The sequence below is a fragment of the Silurus aristotelis genome (genome assembly GCF_946808225.1).
Source record: "Silurus aristotelis genome assembly, chromosome: 2".
Lineage (NCBI taxonomy): Eukaryota > Metazoa > Chordata > Actinopteri > Siluriformes > Siluridae > Silurus > Silurus aristotelis.
In genome coordinates, this window is record NC_139575.1 from 24,239,821 (window position 1) to 24,265,337 (window position 25,517).

The following is a 25,517-nucleotide window of genomic DNA, read 5'->3' on the forward strand; positions in this document are numbered from 1 at the left end:
TTTTAAACAGAATCTTTAACAAGATTTTGGATGGTGAGAGGATGCCTGAGGAATGGAGTGTGCTGGTACTGGTTTTTAAGAATGAGGGACATGTGCAGACATGCAGTAACTACAGGGGAATAAAGTTGATCCGTCACACCATGAAGTTATGGGGAAAAGTAGTGAAGTCAGACTAAGAGAAGAGGTGACCTTCTGTGGGCAACAGTATGGTTTCATGCTGAGGAAGAGCACCACAGGCACATTATTTGTTTTGAGAATGTTGATGGAGAAGTATAGAGAAGGTCAGTAGGAGTTTTATTGTGTATGTGGATTTAGAGGAAGCATATGACAGGATGCCTAGAGAGGAGTTGTGGTATTGTATGAGGAAGTAAAATGTGTCAGAGGAGTATTTGAGGGTGGTGCAGGACATATATCAGGACAGTGTGACAGCAGTGAAGTGTGCAGTAGGAACAGAGGTGGGAAGTAACGGAGTACAAATACTTCGTTACTGTACTTAAGTAGATTTTTCAGGTATCAGTACTTTACTCCACTATTTATTTTTTAGACAACGTTTTACTTTTACTCATTACATTTTTACACAAATATCTGTACTTTTTACTTCTTACATTTTCAAAACCGGCTCGTAACTTTAGTTTTAATCCACTGATTTGGTGAAATATATATTTTTTATTTTCACTGCGCGCCGATTTCTGCCGAACAACCGATTTCCTGTTACTGCGCGTCTTTTTCAATCCGCTGGTGTATAAAGTCCTGACTCTCACTCACCACAGATGTAGACTAGTTTACGAAGATAAGAATCAGCAGGCAGAAGGCAGTAAGAAGTTTGGGGTTAATGTGGATGAGACAGAGGGAGTCAGTGATGAGAACATGACTGAGAACAGACACATTCATGATCATCATCTTTTCTCTATATGTGGATGTTCCGCCTGGATGCATTTATTCGGTAACATTTTTAATTTGTTTTGTATTAATATATATATATATATATATATATATATATATATATATATATATATATATATATATATATATATATATATATATATATATATATATTTGGCTGTCAAAATTAAAATTATTGTAAACGGCACTAAATGTTATTAACGCGCCATCAATTCAGCATTTCTGTTTTTACCATTTTTATAAAAAAAATGTAAATACATAAATACATTTCTAAATATAAAAGAGGCGAAATTAAAACCTTCGGGAAAAAATACATTTATCTACGACGTCCTTTCTTTACTTAGATGTAAAATAAATTATTAAACTCCAGATAAAAATATTTTTAATCAGTAAACTTTTGTTTTATTTATGCGCCAAGTCTCAAATCAAACAGAAAATCCGCCATTTTTTACACAATTAACCCTCTAGGTGGGGTTTTGTGGGTTTTTCCCTCATAATGGCGACACAAACAACTTTTTACTTAAGTACATGTCAGAGCCAAGACTTTTTTACTTTCACTTGAGTAAAAAAGTTTAATCAGTACTTCAACTTTTACCCGAGTATTTTAAAACATGAGTATCTGTACTTCTACTTAAGTAAAGGATGTGTGTACTTTTGCCACCTCTGAGTAGGAATGAGAGACTGGTTAAAGGTGGAGGTTGGACTGCATTTAGGATCGGCTATGGCCCTTTCCTGTTAGCAGTGGTGATGGACAGGTTGAAGGATGAGGTAAGACAGGAGTCTCCATGGACTATGATGTTTGGGGATGATATTGTGATTTTGTGGTGAGAGTATTGAGCAGGTTGAGAAGAGCCTGAAGAGGTGGAGGTACACGCTGGAGAGAAGGGGAATAAAAGTCAATAGCAGTAAGACAGTACATGTGTGTAAATGAGAGGGAGGGCAGTGGAGTGATGCAGTTGCAGGGAGAAGAGGTGGTGAAGGTGAAGGTGAAGGAGTTCAGGTACCTGGGATCAACTGTGCAAAGTAATGGAGAGTGTGAGAAGTGAAGAAAAGAGTGCAAGCAGAGTGGATTGGGTGGAGAAGAGTGGCAGGAGTGGTTTGTGATAGTAGGGTATCTGCAAGAGTGAAAGGAAAAGTTTATAGGACTTTGGTGAGACCTGATATGTTGTATGGTTTAGAGACAGTGGCATTGACTAAAAGACGGGAGGTGAAGCTAGAGGTGGCAAAGCTGAAGATTCTGAGATTTTCATTGGGAGTGACATAGATGGACAGATTAGAAATGAGTTTATTTTAGGGATATAGCACATTTTGGGGACAAAGTAAGAGAGGCCCGATTGAAATGGTTTGGACATGTGCAGAGGAGTGACATGGGGTATATCGGTAGGAGAATGCTGAGAATGGAGCCACCAGGAAGAAGAAAAAGAGGAAGGCCAAAGGGGAGGTTAATGGATGCTTTGAAGGAAGACTTGCTGGTAGTTGGTTTGAACAAGGCAGTTGTAGAGGACAGAGTAGTATGGAGACAGATGATTCGCTGTGGCGATCCTTAATGGGAACAGCCAAAAGAAGAAGAAAAACAACTTCAAGCTAAGTTTATTTTACACACATTTTTTAAACAAAAAAATTATAATCATGGGACTCTCATACAAAGATGTATTTTAAATCAGTATTAACTATGGTAATGACAAGGATTATATCATAACAAAAAGCTGCAACCAGAAAAACTCTTTTAAACAGCAATGCTTGATACAGCCTTAAAGTGGCCTTACAAATTGATTAATGTAGAGGTTTGGTGATTTGGTTTACTGACAAGACTAAGGGATGTAAACAATTTTAAGAAATGTTCTTGTTAGCTTAAGATGACCTGATATATGTGAGACACAAGAATTAATTTAAGTACATGCTTGCCAAGACTCCTATTACCCAAGAACATTGTGTTACTCACAAGAGATCAGATCAAAGTGTCAACCTAATGACTGCCATTAGCAAGGGGTTAGTGTTTTGTTTGCCTCAGGGGAAAATGGGTTAAGAAGTAGTTAATTGGATCATTTAGATAGTGCTGATATCAAAGAGTGAGTAGAAGTCTAGAAAAGCTCATTTTATGCATGAATAGGATTATTTTTCCTCCTCAGTAAGCAGTAGAGTCCCAAAGTTTCTTTGGCTTGCGACCTACTTCACATAACTGGGGTGGCTTAAAAAGAAAAAAACAGACATGCAATCATTTAAAACTGGTTATTTAGGTAAAATCACATGTTTATATACATATATTTGTACTGCGCATGATGGGTGGGTGGGTGTATGGATGGATGGATCATGGAATAAGCACTGAGGTGTAGAAATGGGGAAAAAAATTAACTCAAAAAAACAAACGAACAAAGGTTTGCAGATTTTAATTTGTAAACCAATAAGAGCATGCTGAATGAACCATATTACGGCACTGCGGCACACAGCCCTAAGGATCGATACACACCGGCACAAAATTGCATTAACTTGAGAAAATAAATAAAAGGATTAAAGCATGTATAATCTTATTAAACCAAAGTAACGGTTTGCCACAACACTGGCTTAGGAGCCTTCAACACAGTGAAAAGCTGCAAAAGACTGCTTTGGCTGCAGTGTTAAAGGTACAACTCGCAGTATGTGAGAGGGCATTAAAGCGCTTCATCATATTACAGAAAAAAAATTCAAATCAGCTTATATTGTTTTTTGGTGATGTAGAAATCAGAATTTTCAATTTTAGGTAGTCCTCTTTGCCCAGGCAAATATCAATATCCACAGTATTAGTTGCACTGTACACAGTACACAACAGATTTTTAATGTAATATATTACACAGCAACCTAAGTAGGTACAACGTAGATAATACTAATTAGTTTGGCTGAATTGGAATATATTGATATCAGTTAATATGATAACAGTCAATTATAGAAGGATCCACATTTAAATGCTTCCCAATGGCTAATGAAAATTAGAACTGGGTATAAATCAATTAATTTCACCACTTAAGTTATTAATCTTATTATCAAACTTATTAAGATGCAATTTGTAATAACCTGTTGCATTCAGGGAGACAATATAATGAATTGGCAGGTAATTTGTAACTGCCATGTTTCAAAGGTCTAAACATATTTAGAATGTATAAATGTCAAGCACTTGTATATATGTAGTGTTAAATCTGCTGAAAAAAAAATGCATTTTTAATGTGCAAATATATAGATTAATAGATGAGTGAGTGTGTGTGTGTGTGTGTGTGTGTGTGTGTGTGTGTGTGTGTGTGTGTGTGTGTGTGTGTGTGTGTGTGTGTGTTAGAGTGGATAATTGGTATTGGGTCATGATTAGAATGACTTTAAAAACAATTTTATTCCAAACAATGACTCACACATCATTTATGCACAATTTCTCATCCAATAACCATTTGCAGCTTTGTTCGTGTGCGGGCTGTGCCAAAATGCCTGCCCTCCTTTTTCTCTATATGGTTTGGGTTGAAATGAAAGTGTTTCTCAGTCAGGAGCATCCACTCACACTTTAGCATTTAGGCATAAATGGAAGGGTGGACAACAAGACATCTGATGGGTCTAGTTGCAGGCAGCTAAATGTTACGGAAACTAAATGCCAATAGGTTGAGGGGGTTATGATCAAAGTGCTAATGTGGCAATGAGAGACGGGAGTTTAGGGCATTTCAATTTTCTATGGGCCACAGCATCACACAGTGCTTCATGAAAAGGAACACAAAAGGGTTGCCTTAGTTTGGGTAGATTTCCATCAAAGGATTGATTGGAGTCAAGCAAAGGCAGAAAAGGGGAAAATATCAACTGTAACACAAACATAAATATACTTTGGGATTAAATTTGTTGTAGCTCACTTAATGAAAAAAATAGGTTAGATTACACAGATTACCTACAACTCCAAATAAATCAGTGTTATTAAGATTCAAGGAAATTGTCAGCAGGTGAAAATTCAGCCCAACGTATAGAACTTCTTAGATGCAATATTTTTTTAAGTATAATTTTTCATTGTATAAGGGTATATAGTGGGACAGTGATTACCTCATGACCTATGCCGTTCAGTCAAAAGCCACTCATCCAGGACATCATTGGATGTTTACAGCTCACTAGTCCTGCAGGCAGGGGCAGCCATGATCGATATGCCCCTCATTATTGGCTTCATCTCAACAGCTCTGGAACTGAACTCCATGCTTCACCAGAGAAAGGTAAACAAAGTTTGAATGTGAAAGGTGAGTTTGGGGAGGTAGGTATGAGAATTTTGTCATCACTTTTTTAATAAAATTTTTTATCTTCTTTTAAGGTATACCTTTTGTGCATTTTTGGTTTAATCTTAATAGGATAGGGTCTTTTTGTCCTCTCTCAGTGAATGTATTGTATCTTTCACATTCTAAGCTTTCCTTACAAACTAGATAGAGCATAATACTTCTAGTGGGAGGCATTATAAATGCTATGTAATTAACTACTCTTTGGAATAACCATATTGTTTCATGGTAAAGTATTGAAGTCTAAATAAAGATTTGGGTCAAATATGCGGATCACGAATCAGAATTTCATACCGGATCAGTCGAGGACCAGGTTACCAACAACCTCCACAGGTATTGTTAGCCAACAGGAAACCGGTGGAAATTGGGCTACTGTTGGCCCAAATGAGGAGAAGGAAAGGATTAAGACAGTTTTCTGTCTACAGCAGGAAAATGAGAAGTGCTGGAGAGTGGAGGTTAGGGTTGGTACTTTAAATGTCGGTACTATGACTGGTAAAGAGAGAGAGAGGTAGCTGATGTGATGGAGAGGCGAAAGGTAGACATATTGTGTGTTCAGGAAACCAAGTGGAAAGGGAGTAAGGCCAGGAACATTTAAAGCTTTAAACTGTTCTATCATGGTTTGGATGGAAAAAGAGAAATGTTGTAGGGGTGATCCAGAGGAAAGAGTTTAGTAACAGTGTAGTGGAGGTAAAGAGAGTTTCTAAGAGTGATGAATGTTGAGCTAGAAGTTGAAGGGGTGATAATAAAAGTCATCAGTGCTTATGCGCCACAAGTGGATTGTAAGATGGAGGAGAAAGAACAATTCTGGAGTGAGTTAGATGAAGTAGTGGAGAGTGTACCTAGGAAAGAATGATTGGTGATTTGGACAGACTTCAATGGCCATGTTGGTAAAGGGAACAGAGGTGATGAGGAGGTAATGGGTAGGTATGGTCTTAGCAAGAGGAATGTGGAAGGGCAGATGGTGGTAGATTTTGCTAAAAGGATGGAAATGGCGGTGGTAAATACTTATTTTAAGAAGAAGAAGAAGCATAGGGTGGCGTATAAGAGCAGAAGAAGGTGCACACAGGTGGACAATGTTCTATGTAGGAGATGCAACCTGAAGGAGATTAGAGAGTGTAAGGTGTTGGCAGGGGACAGTGTGGCTAGACAGAATCATCTGGTGGTCTGTAGGATGGTTTTGGAGGTAAAAAAAGAAGAAGAGGAGAGCGAGGACTGAAAAAGAATTAGATAGTGGAAACTGAAGGAGGATGACTGTAGTTTGAGATTCAGGGAAGAGGTCAGACAGGGGCTTGGTGGTGATGAAGAGGTGATTGATGATTGGGCAACTACTGCAGAAGTGATAAGGAAGACAGCTAGGAAGATACTTGGTGTGACATCTGGAAATAGAATGGAAGACAAAGAGACATAGTGGTGGAATGAGGGAGTACATGAGAGCATTAGGAAAAAGAGGTTGGCAAAACAGAATTTGGATTGGCAAAGAGATGAGAAAAGTAGGCAGGAGTACAAGGAGATGCGGCAGCAGGTTAAGAGGGATGTGGCAAAGTATATGAGGAAATGTATGAGAAGTTGAACACTAAAGAAAGAGAAAAGGATTTGTACTAATTGGCTAGGCAAAGGGACCAAGCTGGGAAGGTTGCTGCAAGTTAGAGCAATAAATAATGGAGATGGAAATGTGTTGACTAGTGAGAAGAGTGTCTTGAGAAGATGGAGGGAGTATTTTGTGCAGCTGATGAATGAGAAAAATAAGAGAGAGGGTTGGATGATGTGGAGATGGTAAAGCAGTAAATAAGAGGATGAACCGTGGACTAGATGACATACTAGTAGAAGCATGGAGATGTTTAGGAGAGATGGCAGTGGAGTTTTTAACCAGATTGTTCAAAAAAATTTTGGAAGGTGAGAGGATGCCTGAGAAATTGTGCCGGTACCATTTTTTCAAAAATAAGGGAGATGTGCAAACCTGCAGTAACTACAGGGGAATAAAGTTGATCAGTCACACCATGAAGTTATGGGAAAGAGTAGTGGAAGCCAGGCTGAGAGAAGAGGTGACCATCTGTGAGCAACAGTATGGTTTCATGCTGAGGAAGAGCACCACAGATGCAGATAAGTGAGGAAAAGAGTGCAGGCAGGGTGGAGTGGGTGGAGAAGAGTGTCAGGAGTAATTTGTGTAGAAGGATATCTGCAAGATTGAAAGGGACAGTTCATAGGTGGGACCTGTAGTGGGACCTGCTATGTTGTATGGTTCCAGGTACCAGGCCTTCGAGGCACGTTTTCAATGCCCAGGCTGCCACCCGTCTTTCCTCTCATCAACCCTGGGACTGCTGCATTTACCTGCTCCCCGGAGCTAAGCTGCCCAAGGGCTGTGTGGACCCACTGTCTGCTCCATAACACCGAGCGATGGAGGAATACGTGCAGCAGGCTCTCTGCCAGGGTTTTATCACACACTCATCTTTCCCAGCGGCATCAAGCTTCTTCTTCGTGGGGAAAGAAGGATGGAGGTCTTCGCCCCTGTATCGACTACCGACAGCTCGTGCCAGCTGCTCTGGAGGACTTAAGGGAGGCGAGGGTTTTCACCAAGCTCGATCTTTGAAGCGCTTATAACCTGGTACGCATAAGGAAGGGAGACGAGTGGAAGACCGGCTTCATCACACCTTTGGGGCACTATGAGTACCAGGTCATGCCTTATGGCCTCTCCATCTCTCCAGCCATCTCCTAGGGGTTCATGAACGAGGTGCTCCGGCCCTACCTCCAGAGGTTCGTCATGGTTTACATAGACAAAATCTTGATCTACTCATGGAACCTGGAGGAACACCTGAGACACATGCATGCCGTCCTGGAAGCACTCCGTTCACACCGGCTCTACCTGAACTTCCTCGAAGTGCGAGTTCCATTGCCCAACGATCCACTTCCTGGGCTACGTCATCAGTGCAGAGGGGATCCAGATGGACGAAAAGAAGGTTAGGGCGGTGAGGGAGTGGCCCATCCCTGAGTTGATCAAGGAGATCCAGCGTTTCCTGTTTTTTTGTGAATTTCTATCGCCGGTTCATCCAGGGTTACAGCCGGATCACCGCCCCCCTCACCTTGCTCCTCAAGGGTAAGGCACAAATCCTGAGGTGGACCAAGGAGGCTCAGGAGGCCATCCACAAGCTCTGCCGATGCTCTCTCCCAGAGGTCAGGAACCCCTCCTTAGCTCCACCCGTGTGCCTTCTTCTCCCACAAGCTCTCCACCGCCGAGCACAACTACAAAATCGGCAACCGTGAGCTCCTGGCCATCAAGCTGGCCTTGGACGAATGGAGACACAGTACCTATGGTAGCCCCAGAGGCTCAGCCCCGACAGGCTCGCTGGGCCCTCTTCCTCACCAGGTTCCGGTACCAGATCACCTACCGGGCCTGTGCACTGAACGGAAAGGCCGACGCCCTGTCCCGGATGTACGGGCCGGACGAACCCATCCTGGGGCCTATCGTCTGGGTCATAGACCGCGAGATACGCACGGCATCAATCCAAGAGACCACCCCTGCGGGGTGCCCAGAAGGGCATATCTTCATCCCGACCTCCTGCCGGCATGGCCTCATCAGGTCAGTCCACGAGGGACCGGGCACGGGCCACCCGGGTGAGAAGCAAACGGTCGAGCGGCATCAGCTTGTCCACGTAACGCGTAACCTCCTCCGTCATCCCCGGCCACCAGTAACGTGCTTGGATGCACTTCGGGGCATTCCCCGAAGCCAAGCACGTTACTGGTGGCCGGGGATGACGGAGGAGGTTACGCGTTACGTGGACAAGCTGATGCCGCTCCCCATCCCTCAGCACCCCTGGTCCCACCTGTGAATCAACTTTGTGACGGATCTGCCCCGGGTTGGAGAGCCACACCTGCATCCTGGTGGTGGTGGACCATTTCTCTAAAGCCTGCCGCTTCGTCCCCATGAAGAGCCTGCCTACTGCCCTCGAGACAGCGGAAGCCCTGTTCCACCAAATCTTTCGGAACTAGGGTTCACGTCTCGGGTCTGGATAACTTTCCTCAAACTCAAGCTTCATATTGCCAAGCAGAGCGAAAGATCCAGGAGTTGAGCCGCTACCAAGAGGAGTGGTGTCGGTTCCTGCCGTGGGCCGAGTATGTTCAAAACTTGCTCCGCCAGGACTGTACGGGACTCACCCCCTTCTAGTGCGTGCTGGGGTTCCAGCTGCCCCTGTTCCCCTGGTCGGACGAGCCAAGAAACGTGCCTGCGGTGGATTCCTGGTTCCAGGAGAGCAGCTGGTTTTGGGAGTCAGCGCACACCCAGCTGCGTCGGGCCCTCCGCAACGCCCACCGACACGCTGACGCACGCCGGCTGGAGTCTTCGCGTTTCCGTCTCGGGGACCTGGTGTGGCTGTCGACAAAGAACCTGAAGCTGCCCTGCCATAAGCTGAGCCCCTAGTTCATTGGGCCCTTCAGGATCTCCGACCAGATCAGCGATGTGTCCATTCGGCTGGAGCTGCCGCCGAGGTATCGCATCCACCCTACCTTCCACGTGTCCTTACTCAAACTCAGCTCTATCGCTCGATACATTTCGTCTTGGCTTTCCACGTCACTCTTCCCCCCCGAAGCATTCCCCGAAGCATTCTTCCCCCCCTGGACATTCCTTCACGGACTCACTCTCGTCAGGGTGCGAATGCGCTCCCTAAGTGCGCCCCGCATTTCCCTACATGCCGAGGGTATTTGTGTGTTTCTCTGCTTGCTATTCATTAAAGCTCTGTTTGCTGGTGCTTCGGCTTACGCCTCCATCACTGCCGCCTAACCCTTAGCTTTCTTTTTACTTAATATTATTTTATTTGAGGTCTAAAGACAAAAAAAAAATGTATTTCTCGCTATTGTTACTGAAATGGTAGCAGGAAAATGTGAAATGTTCTTCCCGGACATCTTGCAATTCACATTTAATTTCCTTTGCTTTTTTTGGGTTTTTTTTGTCATAGTGTACCAATTTCCCCTGAACAGGTTTTTTTTTTTTTTGTCTGACTGTCACTCATGAAATGTTAAGATATTTGAAACCATATAGACATGAATAAGATTTTAATTAGTGCACAGGCCAGTTGGCATGACAGGGGCATCTAGAAGAAAGGTTCTGTCCCTGCCACTGAGATCAGAAAAAGTCAACCACAAGTGCTTCTTGATGGCAAGAGTGCCTGCAAGACTGCCATAGTGTGCAGCCTGACCCGCCGCCATTTACGCTTTGCCCAACAAAGCCAAGGAGGTCTGAAGAGGCATGGTAGGCAACACTGGGGCCTTAAGGGATGATGTAGCACTAGGGGAGAGATAGCTCGCAGGCATCTACGACCCTGGGAATCGTCTCATAACCGCACTCCTTCAGTACAACTACATTAGAGTAGAAGGTGACATTGGAGCTGAAAAGGCGGGCCGAATAAGGATCAAAACCTTGGAGGCAAGTTCACAAACTCGTCCAGTGCGGCACCCCCTCATCCATCACCTTGGAGAAAGAGAGGTGGATCGCCGCATCCTCTCTGTGGGATCAAGAAACAGCCAAAAATTAGGTTTCCGAACCCTGAAAAAAGGTGCTGGATCTGGCAGGTGTGAAAGGAGGAACGCTGGCAAGAGTGCTTTTCGGAAGTGAAGCATACGCATAGACATGCGTACACAATGCGGGGGAACTATATAACATACAGTCTGAAAGATTGCTTAACTGCAAAAACCTAAGAGAAGGAATAACAGATACACACAAAGTGCTTTTTGAAAAACAGAAGCTAGCGCTATTTCCATCACACATGCTTTTATAGCTACGTGGTCGCTACGTCACCCCGCCGGTGATGTCAGGCACTTCCGTTAAACAAATTACACACGTGGTTCAGAACGTGGTCATACAGTGGTGTTCCCAAAGCGTTGTTGACTCAACTCAAGTTCCTGAACTGGAAGCATGTGTTTCTGTAACTTGTACCAAGCATTACAGTCTTTAAAATTGAGACCTGTTTTCCCAGCTCAGAACTAAGATGGGGAAAAGGAACTTGTGTTTTAGATAAATATTAACAACTATTTTAGGTTTTAATATCTATGTAATCAAGATAATGTTTAATACACTGTCTGGCCAAAATATGTGGGCACCTGACCAGAGTCAGCATTCCATTATATCCTGAAAGTGTTCAGTGAGGTTGAAATCAGGTTCTGGGCAGGCCATCTAAGTTCGTTCACACAACATGGTAAAAATAAAACCCATGTCTCTAGTTATTAGGTAGTTAAGTTAAAATGCACAGTTGCACTTTAGGTAAAGATGAAACTAGGCCTAAATTCCACTAACACCTCTGTTACCTGACAAAAAGCATTGTGTACAAATTAGAAAACTAATAGTAAAAAGGGAAATCAACCAGTTAATGAATGGAGTTAAACCTAAAAAGTAATCTCCAAAATGCATTACAAAATAAATATTGGATGCCACTGAAGTTCACATTATGAAATCATAATGATTAATATGCAAGTGATTTAGACAGGATTTTTTCTTTAATGCATGTAATCTGCCTTTTCTAAAGGTTGATTTATGGCATACCGGTCCATTAAAGACTAAAATCAAAACTGACCTTTTTACCTCGTTAGCTCTTGTCCTTGGACACACTGTGGATGATTCATCTGTACCAAACACTTAAAAGATAAAAAAAATTATTCTTTGTCCATAAACTTTCACTAAAATACATCATCCTTTTAAGCTTCTCAGAGGTCCCTGACTTTTGACATTGAGAGTTGCAGGTGAGATAGAATTAGTAAGGACTGTTCAGCAAAGACACTCCTGGATATGCTCACAAAGGTTACAAGCTTTGGCCATAACATTCAAGTCTGTATATCTACTCTCATTTAAAGGTACAATTTCAAATACTTATTTCCTCACTTCTGGAATGAAAATTTTATCTTTCTGAACCAGCAGGATTTTGTTCCAAAGTCTGGCCCATGCAAATATTCCTTTTCACCATTACACAATTTTGTGAAAGAAAATGTGATCCACATTGTTTTTAAGATTTACACATACATTCAATAAAAAGCCTGCACAAATGCATGTTTGCTTTGTCTTAGTTATAACCTCAGCTCCAGTCAATGCAAGGAGTTCATGATTGGTCCGAACCAGATGCCTTGTGGAAAGCTTTCTATTTAATGTGACTGAATAAGCTAGAGAACTTTATTATTTGGTCATATATTACATCAACAAAGTATGTGGACACCTGACCTTCACACCTACAGTATATGTATAAAAACACTACTCACCCCGTTAAAATGCCAGGCTTTAATGTAGATAAATAATTTCAGCTCATTTTCCATCTTTAATGTGAAATTGCAATATACAAAAATTAAATGAAAAAAAAAAAGAAAATATTTAAGATAAAAAAAATTACATTACCGTAGTTGCTTAAGTTTTACATGCCAAAAACAAAAATTCCCCCATCTTACATTATTTCAGTATTTGTTATATTATTTGTTATATTTAAATCTCCTGTGCACAGCCTGCCTTAGTTCATCCTGATCATTCGAAAACTCTGATCTTCTATGGTTTGTTGGTGTATGCTTTGGGTCATTTTTGGTCATCTTACCAGCAGATGTTGCTTATTATGTTCTGCACTGGAAGAAGTTCTAGTGCATGATGCTGTCACCATTTTGTTTCACATTGATTATAGTGTTCTTCTTGTGATGTGCTTTTTTGTATCATTTTTGTCTGCTTCTTGATAATGGATAATATATATATATATATATATATATATATATATATATATATATATATATATATATATATATAATAAATACTTGTACAATATTACATTACACTTGTACAATACTTGTATAATACACTTGTACTATATATATATATATATATATATATATATATATATATATATATATATATATATATATATATAAAAATATATATATATTTATATATATATATATATATATATATATATATATATATATATATATATATATATATATATATATTTATAATGTATAAAAGTGTGCACATTTTAAAACCAGGTTATGTTTTGTTGCATCTCTATTAATGATTAATGAATATAAATGTCTTAACATTTAGTTACATTCCGAAGTGCAGCACTGCCAGCTTGATCTTAAAATTCTGGAAGCATCAATGCAGTTGGTCAAGTTTTTTTTTTTTTTTTCCCCAGCATAGGTATAGCATACCATTATACTATCATACATTCTAAATAATTTAGTTGGTTTTCCCAAAATAGCAATATGCAATTTTGAAAAACTTCAAATATAAATAAGATGCCTCAAACAAAGAGACTCTGCCTTCAGATCAGGGGACAAGACGGCCTTAAAAACAGCAAGGGCCAAACTGTCTCGTGCCATCAGAGAGGCGAAGCGCGCACACGCGAAGAAAATCCACAACCACTTCCAGGACAGTGGAGACACCCGGCACATGTGGCAGGGCATCCAGGCCATCACGAATTACAAGACCACATCACCTGCTTGTTACCGTGACCCCTCCCTCCCAGATGTGCTGAACGACTTCTACGCCCGGTTCGAGGTGCAGAACAACGTGGTGGCGAGGAAGACCATCCCTCCTCCCACTGACCAGGTGCTCTGTCTAACCACAGCTAAAGTGAGGAAAACTCTATGCAGAGTTAACCCACGGAAGTCTGCTGTACCAGACAACATTCCTGGCAGAGTGCTCAGGGATTGTGCAGAACAGCTAGCAGATGTCCTTACTGACATCTTCAACATCTCCCTGAGCAGCAACGTTGTTCCCACGTGCCTCAAGACAACGACCATTGTTCCCGTGCCTGAAAAGTCTTCTGTCTCCTGCCTTAATGATTATCGTCCTGTCGCGCTCACACCCATCGTGATGAAGTGCTTAGAGAGGCTCGTCATGAGGCACATTAAGACACAGCTTCCACCCTCCCTGGACCCCATGCAGTTTGCGTATCGTCCAAACCGTTCCATGGACGATGCTATCTCCACAACCCTCCATCTGGCCCTCACCCACCTGGATAACAAGGACTCGTATGTACGAATGCTGTTCATTGACTTCAGCTCAGCATTCAACACAATCATTCCTCAGCACCTGATCGAGAAGTTGAACCTCCTGGGCCTGAACACCTCCCTCTGTAACTGGATCCTGGACTTCCTGACTGAGAGACCTCAGTCAGTCAGGATCGGGAACAGCATCTCCAGCACCACCACACTGAGCACTGGGGCCACCCAGGGCTGTGTGCTCAGCCCACTGCTGTTCACTCTGCTGACTCACGACTGTGTAGCAATGCACAGCTCTAACCACATCATCAAGTTCGCTGATAAAACGACAGTGGTGGGTCTAATCAGCAAGAACGACGAGTCAGCATATAGAGAAGAGGTGCAACGGCTAACTACCTGGTGTGGAGCAAACAACCTGTCTCTGAACGTGGACAAAACGAAAGAGATGGTTGTGGACTTCAGGAGAGCACAGAGCGACCAATCTCCACTGATTATTGATGGATCCGCAGTGGAGATCGTCAAGAGCACCAAATTCCTTGGTGTTCATCTGGCAGACAACCTCACCTGGTCACTTAACACCAGCTCCATCACCAAAAAAAGCCCAGCAGCGTCTCTACTTTCTGAGAAGGCTGAGGAAAACCCACCTCCCTCCCCCTATCCTATCCATGTTCTACAGAGGGACCATTGAGAGCATCCTGAGCAGCTGCATCACTTCCTGATTTGGGAACTGCACCGTCTCGGACCGCAAGTCCCTACAGAGAATAGCGAGGACAGCTGAGAAGATCATCGGAATCTCTCTCCCCTCTATCATGGACATTTACACTACACGCTGCATCCGCAAAGCACACAGCATTGTGGACGATCACACACACCTGTCACACACACTTTTTACACTCCTACCATCAGGAAAACGGTTCCGAAGCATTTGGGCCGCCACAACAAGACTATGCAACAGTTTCTTTCCTCAAGCCATCAGGCTACTTAATACACAGAAATGAAATGGAACTCTCACACACACACGCACTCAAATGTGTGTAACGAACTGTAACATTTTTCCTGGACTTAACACTTAACACACACTCATCAATCATCTCAATCCATTCCACCACCATTCATTTATTTATTATTTATTATTCTCAACTGTACCACACTCTCAACTGCTGTTTTTTGCACATTTATCATTATCATTGTATTATACTGTTTACATGCTGTTTTTTGCACCTTCGACTGCTGCTGTATTTTTTGCACTACATTGTACTGTTTATAGTCACTTCTGGGATATAGTTTTTAGTTTGTATAGTTTTTACAGTCTTCTTGTACAGTACCGTATAATCAAGTATACAGTAGGTTTACTGGTCGGCACTATATAGGGTTTAGTGTCTTGTCTTGTGTCGTCTGTCTGCACTGTCTGTCTGCACTGTTTGCACTAGGTTGCACTCGATGCACTTTATGTAACTTGTGTTGTAGCTCTATGTTGTTTTGTTTGTTGTTGTGTAGTGTAGCACCAGGGTTCTGGAAAAACGTTTTCTCGTTTTTACTGTGTACTGTGTACCACTGTGTATAGTAGAAATGACAATAAAAGCCTCTTGACTTGACTTGACTCATTTAATCTTGGGCAAGCCTGACCACTGCATCTTCACATTAATTATTATGGCCTTAAGCCCTTAAAACAGGAATGTAATATTTCCTTAATGTTATTTTAAAACAAACAATATTTTCCATTTAGGACATATTTAAAGCACAAGTCAAGTCAAGTTTATTTCTATAGTGCTTTTCACAACAGACATTGTCTCAAAGCAGCTTTACAGAATTTAACAATTAAGGTGAACGATGTGTATTTATAATGATGAGCAAGCCATGGCGACTGTGGAAAGGAAAAACTTTCTTAGATGTTATAAGGCAAAAACCTTGAGCGGAACTAGACTCAAAAGGGGAACCCATCCTCATTTGGGCGACATAAAGAGTGTAATGATCTATTCAGCACATGAAGAAATAAGTAGTCACTAAAATCCTTAATATTGCAATGTTACTGTCTGTACTGAGTCTCTTTCATGTTCACAATGTTTGTGTCTGTATGAACCTGCCCCCAGTATTTTCTAATACATTTGGTTGATGCTAATTATCATACTTTTTTTTTTTTTAAACTGAAGTTCGCAAAAGCATCACCAAGTTATAATCAGATTAGCTAGGAGAGAGAGTGTTTAATATGATGCTACTCTTTAATTATAATCTTTGTGCTGTAATGCTTTTGGCAACCTCAACCCAAACTATTAGTTTAATTTAAAGCACTGAGGACCAGGCCGTCAATATGTCAAAATATAATGTGCAGTGCTAAACTTTTAAATTAAAGACCATGGTCTTTATTTATGACCATTTATGTCAGCCTGAAGGTAAAAACCACCTGCTTGTGCTAAGCACACTACTAGTCTCAACCAGATGCCCTTTGACCTATTACTTAACTGGTAATAATAAAATATAAAATATAAAGTTTTGCTTGTAGACCCCATCACCTAACCACATTATTCAATAAAATGGCACCAAAATCAAACAAATAGCCCCTACCCTACCCTGCCACACATACACATACACACAAACATAATTTGGCAGTTTTTGTTATGACAGTAAAATCTTTTGGGCAGGTAATTCTCTCAACAGGATAAAATCTAGCTCTATACAAATAAGTTGGGTAGGATGCAAGATTTGTTGATGTGTTTTCGGTAAGGGAGTCTCTTCTTCCTCATCTTTTCTTTTTTACATTTTATCTCTTTCTTTTACATGGATATTTAATTTGCCCATTCATCACATGCCATGTCCTGGTTACATTAATTCCCATCACAATAATATAGTTTTTTCAGATTTATAGCAATTTTGGTACGCATGCAGCGAGGCAACAGCAGCCACTTATTTCATTTGAAGAAAGATAGAGAGTCCAAAACCAGGAGGTAATAAATGTGTTTCTCTTTTGGAGCACAGAGTGAGAGAAGAGCATCAGTCTTGATAGTAGCAAAATTTAGTAGCTTTGGATTTGCATGCTGGGCAATGAGAGACAGGCTGCCGGAGTGAGTACAATAACAAAGATGGAGCACTTAGGCCTTGTTCAGGTATGAGCATTGCAGAATGTTTATTTATGCGTGAAACTCTGTGTATGTGTGATAGCACACAGCATGGGAAACAGCTGGTAAGGTATTAGCAACTGTGAGGTTGTTGTGTGCAAAACAGCCTGCTATTAGCTATAATGATGAGCATCTTAAGGTTGAGCACACAAAAAAGGATGTACATACACTTTTATTATGTGTGCAAAAAAATAAAAATAAAAAAAAAACAATTACCTGGGGTTTAATCTTGCTTGATTTCTTAGTGAAGCGAAAATAGGGACGTTTATTAGAAATGTAATTATCTAAGAAAGTGCTGAACTATGCAGAATTATTATTGAATGCCTGAAAATTATTCTCCCCCCCCACAGTCAATCAATGTCTCTCTCTTTTCAGCTCCCACGTCTGCTTTTGCATTTTTAGGTGTCAGTGCCCTGCAGCACTCTGGAATTGAGCTTCAACTCTCTGACAACAAGCTTTGCAATAAGACAAGAAATCTTGCCTTCCAAACTAGGCTCATAAAGCCTTAATTTCCACAAAGCCCATTCAAAAATAGCAACTTTTAATTCCCAGACGGAATGCTACCATACACCTATAAGTTCAAAGTCATTAGCAAGTATTTTTGTTTTCCATTAGTCATGCCTCAGAAAAAAATTAATACAAAAGAGTAAAAATGTGGTTATATTTTTCTTTATATTTCTTCAAGCTTCCAAATCATACAGTTTTATTGAAAAGGAAAGGATTTTAGCAAGAGAACATGAGAGAATGTTCCTCTGTGTAACTGTCTATTATCAAGGTTTGTTATGCATGTTTGCTTGATTTTTGGCAGCCTGCAAAAATTGTGCACCACACACACACACACACACACACACACACACACACACACACACACACACACACACACACACACACACACACACAGTGATTTATGGCGCTTTATGATGGCCATAAAAAAGGTCATAATGCAAAAGTCATTCATTATTTATATTAATTTGTACAATTCACATTTCTTAGTGTTACTTTGTGTTGCTCCGGTATTTCCACGAAACACCTAAAGTTATTTTTGTTTACTATTTTCACTCTATTTACTATTTATTTACATAATTTATTCTGGTAATGTTTGTGGTGCTATAGATCCCAGTTTTGGTCAATTTGAACCCAATGGGAATGTTCACTACATTAACTTATAAACAATTGAGAGGTATATTCTTACCTTCAACATTCATTTTGAAACCTGATGGTTGTCATGAAAGTCTTGTAAATCAGATGAAACAGAGTATCAAGGTATCTGTCACTAACTTGTGATAATTAGGTGGTACCCTTGTTGATGTTTTACATCATTCTATCTGATTTGACTTAAATTGACTCAATAAAAAAAGAAAGAGAATGAAGTGAAGCAATGCCTAGGGAAAGTGAGGCTGATTAAACACCAGTCATTCTCTGTCCCTCTCTCACTAGCTCTTCCTGTCTCTCTCTCTCTCTAAAACACACACACACACACACACACACACACACACACACACACACACACAAACACACAAACACACAAACACACACACACACACACACACACACACACACACTTACTTTCAATGTCTCTATGCAAAAATCAGTAGCTAGAGTGCAGTTTATGCAGTGGAACCTGAACATTGTAGTTCTTTCCATTGTCAAGTCTTCAGTCTCAATTCACTCCTCCATATGAACTAAGTTGGAACTGTATAGAAGGCAACTGTCAAAAAAGTTTTAGCCATTTCCCTCTATTATATCAAAGGTTAGGGTGGCACTTCGTTGTAGATTTCAATATATTATGAATAAATATTAAGAAATGATTGTTAATGAGAAATTATTAGTTTATATTTTTTATTTAGAAAGTTTATCAATCACAGTTTAAAAATAATACTCAATAGTTCAGTTAATGTGTAATATGTTCGACTTTTTTAGACCAGCACTTGCCAAAACCACATTTTGCTTTAATGACAATTTTAAGGTTCCTAGATTTAGTTTAGCTTTTCATACTCTACTCTCTGGTGAGTTTAGGGGAAAGGCTTTTTGTCCAGGCAGTTCCTTGATAGTATGAAGCAACTTCCATTTCCAACATGCTCTTCAGCCATAGCTTTCCATCATATTTACAGTTTGTCCAATGGTATTTGAATTAACAGAGCCATTTATGCAGATTCCTAGGTAAATGCCAGTTGTGAGTTTCCACAACACAGCTAATAAAAAAAATGTATTTCGGCTTCTCCCGTTAGGGGTCGCCACAGCGGATCCTCCGCATGTTTGATTTGGCACATGTTTTTACGCTGGATGCCCTTCCTAATGCAACCCTCCCCAATTTATCCGGGCTTGGGACCGACACTGAAAGTGGATGGGGTTGGTTCCCTGACCGGGGATCGAACCCGGGCCGCAGCTGTTAGAGCGCCACATCCTAACCACTAGACCACCAGGGAACCTCCACAACACAGCTAATAACTATTTTAATACATGCAGTATTAAAAAGTTTATTCTTTAAAACCAAAAAATAAAAAATAAATAAAAAATGTATTTTGGGCAACACTAATTTAGCTGTATTATTCCATTTAACAGAGTTTAATTAAAAAAAATGTAATGTTTCCTGGTTATGTAAGCCCATCTGCTGCCTTAACCATATTTTATTCAGCATAAAAACAGTGCCAAGAATCTCAGGAGCACAATATCCATTGCTTATTGCTTTCCAAAGTGATCGTTTTATAGGGACTTCATCATCATTTCAGTGAACTAACAAATGGCTGCCATAGGTGCTCCCCTCCATGTCAGGCTGTGGTGATTCCTGTGAGATCTTGGCACTGCAACTGCTTCATGGTCTTTATGTTTTTTTCTATATTGTTTTAGTAAAAAGACCTTAGTCACTACCATATTTAACTTTTCAAAGGTCTTTTCACACATTGCCCATCAATGGTCAGTTTTGACATTTTATACATATTTAAGTAAATTCTATGGTATATTCTGCATAAATACCAAAATATGCAATTTTGTTTGTTATTGAAAGTAAATGGAAAAAGGCATTTGTCAGCCAATTGAAATGACTAAATGAACTAAATAAGCGAAAAAATAAATACATATTAAATACCGTTCCTATTTTAATGACACATTGTCCATTGTCCTCTAAAAGTAGTGTTTGGTGTATTGCAAAAAAGTTTATTTAGAAACATGTTAGTGGAATTTCATTAAGCTGGAAGTTACTGATGCTTAAGAATTTTATTTTATTTATTTATTTATTTTAATTTTTTTTTTTTAAGTGAAATGATTATGGCACATGGAAGTATCTTGTTAATGGAAATTATAATAGCACTAACAATATAAGTATGACTGAAGTTTATGACTTCATTCGGCAAAATTAGTTTTTATTTTAACAAAGTTGTGTTTTTTTATTGATTTACTACTCCTATGTGTATTATCAGGACAACAAAATTATATGGCTATCTCCTACCAGAAGCTATTGATAATACATAACACATTAAATCTATCCCTGGTGTTGAAAGGCACACTATTTACTTAGTTCTTCTCATAAAAGTACCAAGACATATCACAGTACCTATTGTTGGAACTTACATCCAAAAGATGTCTTTTTGTTGAAGTCTATTTGATGCATCCTAAACAGCAAGGACAGAGAGAATTAACTAAATACCTCATTAAGTATATGCACATGTCAAGACCTTCATCAAAGTGACCAAATAGCATTGTTTCTTGCATGCATACTGTTTCATGCACAAGCATAACATATTTATATGAGTGGCAAAGAAACCTGCACAAGAATAGATGGAATCTTTTTTGTGGATGAATCCATTTTCAATGTTTTTTTTGTTTTTTTTCAGAATTATTTAAATACCACATAGCCAGACTGTTGTCCTTTAAGCACCTGCCAAATTAAATTCCCCTCAGTCCCAACTGGGATGATATATTCATGCCTAAGGCAACTGCCACTACATAGCAATGTGGTTCCTTTACATTGGCCATGCACCACACAGACTCCTGAGCCACCCTCCTATGCTAGAGCAGCAGCATTTGTCTGCTTGAATTGACTTTTCATACCACTGGGTGTCAATACAAGCCCCACCTGACAGTCCTGCTGTGCCAGCCTTGTTTGCACTGACAATGACTAGAGGTGACTGCAGTGACAAGAAGCTCCCACACTAAAAATCTACTGCTGCCCCAAATATTTGATTATGTGATTTTCTGTGGTTTGTAGAAAGGGGGCAGTGTTTTACATTAAATGCCTCATCCTATTCTCATCTCATCAACATCCATGTTGTTCATGGTTATGGTAATGCTTAATCTTTAGCAACCTACTACTGATTCCAGATTAGAAAGAAACATGGACATTAATAATGAAAGCACTTTTTCCTTCTCCAGTGTAATTTCAATGTCACCATTCACCCAAACACTGCTAATGAAATGCAATGATTTATGCATATGCATTTGGATTTACTATGAGGTTGCACTTTTTTGATTGCTTAGCCTGAAGCGAAAAGTGTGGTAAATGACAATAAAAAGTACCTTTCATATTTGCTGTCAGAAAACACTTGCATAAGCATGTAATATATGCCTGTCAATATAACACATAATAAGACTAGCAGACTAGCATGTACATTTTAGATAAGTAAGAATTATGTATCTGCCATGTGATGTAACTGTCATACTACATGAGTTCTAAAACATAAAAAAACATAATTTAATGAGATTCATCATTTGGCTGTCTGCCGGGTTTATACATTTAAAGATAGCAAAGAATGTTTTTAGAGGCCATAATTTTTTTTTAGGACAAACTGTTCAAAATGCTAAAAGTCTCCTTTTAGAAATAAAATGGCATTTGCCTATGTAGCTAAATGATCCAAATAATAATAAAAAAAAAAGTGTGTGTATATATATATATATATATATATATATATATATATATATATATATATATATATATATATATATATATATATATATAGGGATCTACTAGTATGGAGCTTTTGGTAAAATTAAATAAAACTGTCGTGAAGGGTTTATCACCACAGCACTCACTCTGCGATGTCTTAAATGTTATTTATTTTGTACCACGCATACCATCCAAGGTAGCAAATAATGGCTGAAGTTAGTCTTCTGCAGATATAATAATAAAGCTTTATAAATAGTATAAATAAAAATATAATAATGTTTATGAATATTATTGCTTTAAAGTATGCATTAAATTATGAGTATTGCTAAAGTATGAGTGTTCCTTGAAAATCCTCACAGAATTCATGTTGAAAAGTAATAGCTAATTATTATCATGAACAAGAAAAACCTTTCAGGTTAAATCAGCTAAACTAATATTTAGTGCTAGCAGTGATATCTGAATGGTGTGCTGCCACTGACTGGACACTTGATTAATAATTTTCCAACTCTATCGAGTGTTCTGGAAATTTGTTTTCCTTTGCACAGAGGCACAATCTAAGGGTACATCCTAGGCTCAAAACAATGGTTTCTACCTAATGTACTTCTTAACTCAAAAGAAGGACAGCAGTCCTTTTTTAAATCCCTGTCATAATGTCTGTCTGGCTATCAAGTTAACTATGCTGTGCAGCCACAGTGTAGGTCATATCATTCTACTTCACATAGGTATTCAAAGTCAAACTTCTGACGGGCCTCCAATAGGGACTAGGACCATATACAAGATATACTTCTTGAATATTTTATGATGTTTTGTAATAAATAATTATAATGCCAAAGCAGATTGTGTGACTTGTCGCAATTATGCTAGAATTAGTCGCAATATTTGGCATCCTTGGCCGTACACGTGGCAATCTTTGCCATGCTCACCAGTTTCCAGCTGTGAAATATTCCATTGCTAGCAGCTAATGGAATTAAGAAAGAGATACAGACAGACATGCATTCTTATTTAAACGAAAAGAGTATGTACACCAAACCATTTGTTTTCTCTCTGGAAATTAATACAGCACATCAATCTGTTGGAACTGAGGATGGCTTTTGGCCATTAAGTTGTTCCAGCATGTGTTAGGATATCCTGAATCCTTCTGACAAATCACCAGAGGTTAAAGGAATGCTATTTGCTTGCTATATAAAGCACCTGAAGTGAAGTCTACTTGTTCAATGATAAGACTCACTAGGGGGTGACTTACATAGCAGGTCAGAACAGTGGTACAGCTGTTTGTCCACTGACAAAGCAGCACACATGCCCAAAAGAGTGACATTTCCACCCAGAGCAGTTCTATGTATTTTTTTGCAAGTGGAACAGACCTCTGGGACAAGACAATAGCCCTTGACTGACATTGCTTCTTCTGCATGAATTCCCTCATCTTTCACTAACTGTTCCCATATACTGCCTTTAGTTTTTAAACTCCAGTAATCCACTTACGGCCAAAAAAAAAGAACCTGGTGTCCAGTGCTGTTCTCACTACCAGTAAGAATGTTGTGGGAATCTTTTACTGTTAGACACATTGTCATTCATTATCACAGACTCATTGTTACAGTAATGTAGTGTAGCAGGCTGTATATATAGTAAAAATTTTACATATGTCAATTAAGGGTGAAATTATTAGCTTATTTTTAATTAATAGTAATAGTACATTCAAGCCATGTCAAACAATGTACATGCCTGTTAATTAAACCTATTTTTCCATCTAAAGAAAAAAAATCAAAAGCTGTCACTTTCAGCATTAAGGATTTTAGCATTTAAGGAAGTTCCAGAATTAATACCATTCCTGAACCGGAGGCCAAACGAAAATTTAAATAGTCCCTTCAGCTATTTACCATATAATTAAAAAAAAATGGTCAGCGCTGCTTGAATTCATCCAGGCAACTGTCTTCTATTTAACTATCAACTCATACTGTGAAAATCACTGCAAATAATATTTATTGATTTTTATTGTAAAAAAATTATTTTGGTTTTGACAGCAACATTTGACTCTTTTACTGAAAAATAAATAATATTTGTCTGGATCTTCAGGCCTGTTAACAGCCCAGTAGAAAACAAATTGATTTGTGAAGACTATTGAAGACACTCTAATGGTGGAATGTCCCATCTATTGGCTTCATATTGTTCTACAAAAGGTCAAACTGCAAAATATTCCCTACCACATCCAGTGTTATCCATACGTTTTGATGCCACACTGTAACTATTTGGTCCTCTAAATGGTTTTTCATCTGTCAAGACACAGGGTGCTTCCTTGTCTGAGATGAGCATGTCCCACAGGGTAATAGGTCATTACCAGTGCTTATAAACTGGCTAGAAGCCCAGTCCTTGCATGATGGGTCACTCTACAAAGAATGTTTCATCCTCATCAGCAGCACTGAGTAGTGTGTGGCTTCAGTTCTTTGCTGTGTCTAATATGGCCTTGCAGATTTTATAAAGTTCAGCATATAGAATGAATGAGGCGATCATATCTGAATGTCTAAGGTTGAGTCAGTTCCTTGAGGGATACTGGTATAGGTTATCCAGGTGTTAAAACACTGCCCCCTGGTGGTTAAGAGAGGTGCACTAGAAAGGTAGGCTACATTTAACTAGTGTTCTCTAAGCACATAATAATCACCAGGGTTTCCTGTCACTTAAAAAATTAGACAGTGAATAAATTGGGGGTCAAACTCTCATGCACAGAAAATCCAAATACGTTATTTAAGTCCAAAAAAAAAAAAAAAAAACATTTATTCAGTCATATGCTTTATTGTATAATTCAAAACTTCAAAGTTCCTTTTTATTGGGGTACTTGATAAATTATTCAATTCGAAGCCAGAACATGGTCAATGCTTACAAAAAAAAGAGAGTCTATCTGCATTTATTTGAAAAAATCGTACAGTTCAAAAAAATGTTGGCAGCTACTGCTTGGTTTAAGCCATTGGTATAAACTACATGGGTAAATAATAATATAACAAAAACTGTGTGTGTCAATAAAAATGTATGAGCATGTAGCACATACAGGTGCATCTCAATAAATTAGAATATCATTAAAACCTTTATTTATCTTAGCAATTTAATACAAAAAGTGAAACTTGTATATTATATAGATTCATCAAACACAGACTGATATATTTTAAGTGTTAATTTGGATGATTTTGGCTTACAGCTACTGAAACCCAAAATTCAGTATCTCAGAAAATTAGAATATTGTGAAAAAGTTTAATATTGGAGACTCGTGGTGTCACACTTTAATAAGCTAATTAAATCCAAACACCTCCAAATGTTCCCTGAGCCTTTAAATGGTGTCTCATTCTGGTTTAGGCTACACAATCATGGGGGAGGACTGCTGACTTGCAGTTGTCCAGAAGATGATCATTGATACCCTGC